Here is a 6,090-nt window from a genome sequence, read left to right as displayed (position 1 = left end):
AGTATAATCCAATCAATCTTATTTTCATACTGTATATCCGTTGTATAATTTGATAAATTGTGTTGTATGTCGTGCTCGCATCTCAGAGAAGACTCTGACTGCAACATGCGTCTTTGTAAAGAGAGAAACGGACAGAAAAAGTCTCTAACTCTGCCTGTCAGCTCGCTCTGCTCCGTTAAAACTGAATTTACCATACAGAATTGAATACGAGTGCACTCCAGATTTAGCTGCAGCCAGCTGACCGTGTGCTTCTCCCTATACCGCAGTTCTGTGTCCATGCATGCAGCAAACTGAAAGCACTGTCTGTCAGAGCGTCTACATGAAAAGAGAAGGAATACATTGCTGGTAGTGTCTTCAGAGTTGTTAAACACCTCAGTGCACTGAAGGAAGCCATCTGACTGTGTGAGGGGCAAGATCGTTGATGTCTGCAGGCAGAGTAGGAGCTCTCTTGTCTGACTGGTCCACCAATAGCAGAGAAGATGACCCCTTGAGTTATCAAGCACGTATAGTTTGGTCCAGATGTGAGCATGTACACTGAAGTTACAACAACTTCCTGTTTCATGGCGAATCATCGACGCCACAGACACGCGCATTGACGAAAACTCACAGATAGCACAACTTTTCATCTTCAATGCCTTTAGAAGGCACAGCAGAAATTTGAAGTCGGTCGGACTAAATCCCTAGGAGGAGTTCGTTAAAGTACTGAGTTTGTAAATCATCCAAAATTTGACGTAAAATTCAAAATGGCCGACTTCCTGTCGGTTTTCGGGCATCGCTCCAAGAGGCTTTTTTGTGCGTCTGGACAAGATACACGTACCACAGAAAATTCGTGCACGTAGGTGAAACATGCGGCGGGGGCTGCTTCGTTAAAGGTCACTTCCTGTTGCCAGCAGGTGGCGCTATGACTGTGGGTGAATGTCGGCATGTACATGTGTTCAGGGCGGGACTCTCATCCTACATGTACACTTTGGTCCAGATGTGAGCATGTACACTGAAGTTACAACAACTTCCTGTTTCATGGCGAATCATCGACGCCACGGACACGCCCATTGACGAAAACTCGTAAATAGCACAACTTTTCATCGTCAATGCCTTTAGAAGGCACAGCAGAAATTTGATGTCGATCCGACTAAATCCCTAGGAGGAGTTCGTTAATGTATGAAGTGTGTAAAACATCCAAAAATGGCCGTAAAATTCAAAATGGCCGACTTCCTGTTGACTTTAGGGTATGGGTTCTTGAGGTTTTTATGTGCGTCTTGATATGATACATGTCCCCAGAAAATTTCGTGCATGTAGGTTGAACGTTCAAATTTTCTAGGTGGCGCTAGCGAGTCATTTTGCCATGCCCATGCGCGAAACCCATAAAATACGAAATTTTTCACCAGTTCTGACATGTGTGCAAATTTTGGTGAGTTTTCGGGTATGCTCAGGTCCCAAAAATGGAGCTTACTTTGCAGAAAAAAAAAAAATCTTTACAAATTCAATAGGGACCTCGCACGGTCGTGCTCGGGCCCTAAATATAATCTTTACAAATTCAATAGGGACTTCGCACGGTCGTGCTCGGGCCCTAATAAATAAAAAAAATATATATATATATATAATCTTTACAAATTCAATAGGGACCTCGCACAGTCGTGCTCGGGCCCTAAATATAATCTTTACAAATTCAATAGCGACCTCACACGGTTCGTGCTCGGGCCCTAATAACCAAACTGCACGACGCACTATTTTACTCTTTGTCATTACAATATTGTTTTCACATCAAAAGCATCTAACTTACCCACCGTTTTACTACTTCTTTGTTTTAGGCTTTTGGGAAATGTACACCATTCCTGTGTGAAGAATGCCAAGTGCCCCTCTGCGTTATTCTGGACAGAGACTGTCACAAGTATTTACACAGCTAGGGTGGCCTGTGTATATGTAGGGGTGCCTTTCTGTATGTTTAGTTCTGATGATGTACATTTTTTTTATTTACACAAGAAATGGTCTTTGTTTTTTTTCACCATTTAATTGTTCAATCAACATTGCTCTCAAAAGCAAAATGTTATCTTTTTGATTATACAAATTTGAAGGCACTCTATTCATGTGTAAGGCACCCTCACCTGTCAAGTGTTATCAGAGTCTTTTTGCATGTTCAGTTCCTATAATGTACAGTTTAACTTAATTGTAGTGTATAGTGTATTATTGAAATATAGAGTAGTGTAATTGAATATTTGATAAGGTCTTCTGTTTTTTACCACTTAATTGTGTAATCAACTATGCTCTCAAAAGAAATGTATTATCTGTTTCACTACACAGCTAAAAAAATTTATAAAAATGAATGTATCTTACAAACTAGTTTATGTACATAGTTCAAATCAATTGTGTGTTTTTCTAAAGTGTTTTATGGAAGTTTTTTACACTGACAAGTTTGAGGTTGGCATCTGTTATATTTATGTATTTGAAAAATACATATTGGAAATAAAAAAACGATTTGAATTTTTTGGGGTGTTTATTGCAATTTTCAGCTATTTATTGATTTATTAGTAATTTATTACATACATAGCCTTCAAATTGGGGTTGTAAGGATTGTATTGATGTATGGCATATGAAAATGCTCCAAAGATTGACAGTACAGCATGAAAAAATACTTAGATATGCTCTGGCGGAATAGTTCTATGGCAGGTCATAAAGGGTTATCAGCAGTTATTTTGGCAGATCTCATGTCATAGTTGGAGTGGGTCTAAGGTATTCTTGTCTATGTATGAAATGAATGTGAGATTATATTAAAGAGGTGTTATTATGCTCATTTTCATGTTCAAAATCTTAATTAAGGGTTGTACCAGAACAGGTTTACATGGTTTAATTTTCAAAAAATACCATATTTTTCTCATACTGTGTTATACCCAGCGGTTCCCCTCCTCTGTTTACCTTGTGTTCTCCGTTGTTTCCCCATCCTATTGTATCTGTTTGTCTGTTTTCCCTGTGAGTCTGTCTGACTGTCTGCAGGTGGGAGTGGTCTTCCTGGCTCTGGCTCTCCGCTCTCACACACCTGCACCTCGTTCGCAATCAGATACCCGTTATCTACCCCGGTCCAGCACGCCAGTATTCGCCAGATCGTCTGCGTATCTCCCGTGGTACACACCCTGGCCTTCTCTAGTAGTGAGTTAGTTGTTTCCTCGTGAATTTTCCCTCGCTATTCCTGACACTTTGTTTGTTCTCCTCCACTTTCCAGAATCCGCCTGCCAGTCATCTGCCTGCCCACCTGCCTCACCTCAACCGCGTCTATTCACCGTCTCGCCCGGACTCCCCGCTCTGGACTCGGATCACTCTCCACTCCCACGTTCTCCAGACTATTTCAATAAACTCCGCTTTATAGCATCGCTTCTTGGTTCTGTCGGGCTTTTGGGTTCAGACTTCTACTACACACACCCATAACATACTGCACATTGCTGCAGCTCCTCTTTTCACCCTATGTGTTGTACGCTCCGTTCTTGAGCTACAGAGTGATGCATCTTACTTGTACAAGGTAAGGACTACAAGCCAATCAGAAGCAGAGAAGGGCGGGTCGTAGGAAACTAGATTGTGTGATCCAAATCAAAGCCGCTTCAGACTGCGACCGTAACCTAGCAGATGGTATAAGTTACTCTCAAGTCCACAACCACACAACATCATTGTTCCACATCGTACCATCAGGACTAAACGTTGAACTGTTGCCGGTGTTCTGACGATCTATGCTGCCTTGCCAAAAAATGCTACCATAGTGCAAATCGATAGACTCGACTCTACTCGGCCCTGCTCCGTTTTGCATTGCAGATAGTACCCAGAGATAGTATGTAGCTTGTCGTCATAGCGACGCCACACAACTGCCGCGACGTAATGATCAATGCGACACACACACCAGCGACCCACACAGCTTTCTCTTTTTTTTAAGTTAAAACGTTTCACCATTACTCAGAATGTAAAGACAGATAAGTGGTATGAAAACCTCCTAGCTGTGTTTTCCTCTGCCGTTGTTGCTGCAGCGCTCTGTGTGACGGCGGGAGCAGAGGGCTTTGTGAGCGGGCGGCTGGCCGGTCTCACGTGCTCCACCCGCGGGTTGGCACCATTGACTATATATAAAAAGGTTGGCACAGGCATCCCCCGCAGCCACTTGCGGAGCTCCTCAACTCCGAAAATATTCAAGCACATTTTTGTTCCGCCATCACTTCTCGTAAAACTGTCAATATTCGAAATCTACACAGCTGATTTCACCTCAACTTCTCAGAAGTGGATTTAGTGATGAAATTCCATACGAAAACTGTAAAACTTTCTGTTGCTGGCCTCTGTCTGACACACACAATGATGATGCAGTGAATAGTGAATATTCTCTCTGACCAATCAGCAGTCTGTTGTGTTTTCACATTACGTTTTATTATCCCTCAGCTCACTTGGAACCTAGACGGAGGCATTTCTACAATGGAAAACCAAACAAAGGCGAGTCGAGCCAAAGGGTTTCCGCTCAGACTAGCTTGGTTTGAGGGTGTGCCTGACCCCCGCCAGCCGCTTGGCAAGCTTTATGACGCGTTTTCATTGTGACGTCACAAGTAAAGGAAGTGAAGGGCTGGACTACAAACGACCTGTTTTAAAGCGGTTCAGAGCAGTGCTTTCTGTGGGAGATGGGAACTCCCTTTTGGCTGGACTTTGGGCTTTTTCACTTTGCAAACCTGTTACATGCACAAAAAAGATATATAACTATAAGAAGGAAAAAGCCAAAAAGCATAATACCACCTCTTTAAAACTCTGTTTAGACTAATCTTAATAATGTTTTCATCATGCACCTATTGCGTAAGGAAAACAGCAAAATACAACAGTTTTAAGCAGGTCAAGTCATGTTTGCCATTTCTGGCAAAAAAATGAAAACAACCTTGTTCAGTTTACTCTTGATATACAGGTGCTGGTCATATAATTAGAATATCATCAAAAAGTTGATTTATTTCAGTAATTTCATTCAAAAAGTGAAACTTGTATAATGTATACATTCATTCCACACAGACTGATATATTTCAAGTGTTCATTCCTTTTAATTTTGATGATTATAACTGACAACTACTGAAAACCCCAAAATCAGTATCTCAGAAAATTAGAATATTGTGAAAAGGTTCAATATTGAAGACACCTGGTGCCACACTCTAATCAGCTAATTAACTCAAAATACCTGCAAAGGCCTTTAAATGGTCTCAGTCTAGTTCTGTAGGCTACACAATCAAGGGGAAGACTGCTGACTTGACAGCTGTCCAAAAGACGACCACTGACACCTTGCACAAGGAGGGCAAGACACAAAAGGTCATTGCTAAAAGTGGCTGGCTGTTCACAGAGCTCTGTGTCCAAGCACATTAATAGAGAGGCGAAGGGAAGGAAAAGATGTGGTAGAAAAAAGTGTATAAGCAATAGGGATAACTGCACCCTGGAGAGGATTGTGAAACAAAACCCATTCAAAAATGTGGGGGAGATTCACACAGAGTGGACTGCAGCTGGAGTAAGTGCTTCAAGAACCACCACGCACAGATGCTTCCTGCTGCTGACCAACTTTATGGAGATGCAGATTTCGTTTTCCAACAGGACTTGGCACCTGCACACAGTGCCAAAGCTACCAGTACCTGGTTTAAGGACCATGGTGTCCTTGTTCTTAATTGGCCAGCAAACTCGCCTGACCTTAACCCTATAGACAATCTATAGGGTATTGTGAAAAGGAAGATGCTATACGCCAGACCCAACAATGCAGAAGAGCTGAAGGCCACTATCAGAGCAACCTGGGCTCTCATAACACCTGAGCAGTGCCACAGACTGATCGACTCCATGCCACGCCGCATTGCTGCAGTAATTCAGGCAAAAGGAGCCCCAACTAAGTACTGAGTGCTGTACATGCTCATACTTTTCATGTTCATACTTTTCAGTTGGCCAACATTTCTAAAAATCCTTTTTTTGTATTGGTCTTAAGTAATATTCTAATTTTCGGAGATACTGAATTTGGGATTTTCATTAGTTGTCAGTTTTAATCACAATTAAATGAAATAAACATTTGAAATATATCAGTCTGTGTGTAATGAATGAATATAATATCCAAGTTTC

The 6,090-nt window shown here is 41.8% G+C and overlaps 1 protein-coding gene across 1 annotated transcript in view; it reads right to left on the bottom strand.

Moving 5' to 3' along the window:
- Window positions 1–6,090, bottom strand: part of LOC123977753 — a 24,267-nt gene that overhangs the window by 14,865 nt on the left and 3,312 nt on the right. The gene's annotated exons all lie outside the window — the stretch shown is intronic.

The sequence above is a fragment of the Micropterus dolomieu genome, linkage group LG01, assembly GCF_021292245.1.
Source record: "Micropterus dolomieu isolate WLL.071019.BEF.003 ecotype Adirondacks linkage group LG01, ASM2129224v1, whole genome shotgun sequence".
Lineage (NCBI taxonomy): Eukaryota > Metazoa > Chordata > Actinopteri > Centrarchiformes > Centrarchidae > Micropterus > Micropterus dolomieu.
Note: the sequence above shows the minus strand (reverse complement) of the source record. Positions and strands in the feature narration are given on the sequence as shown.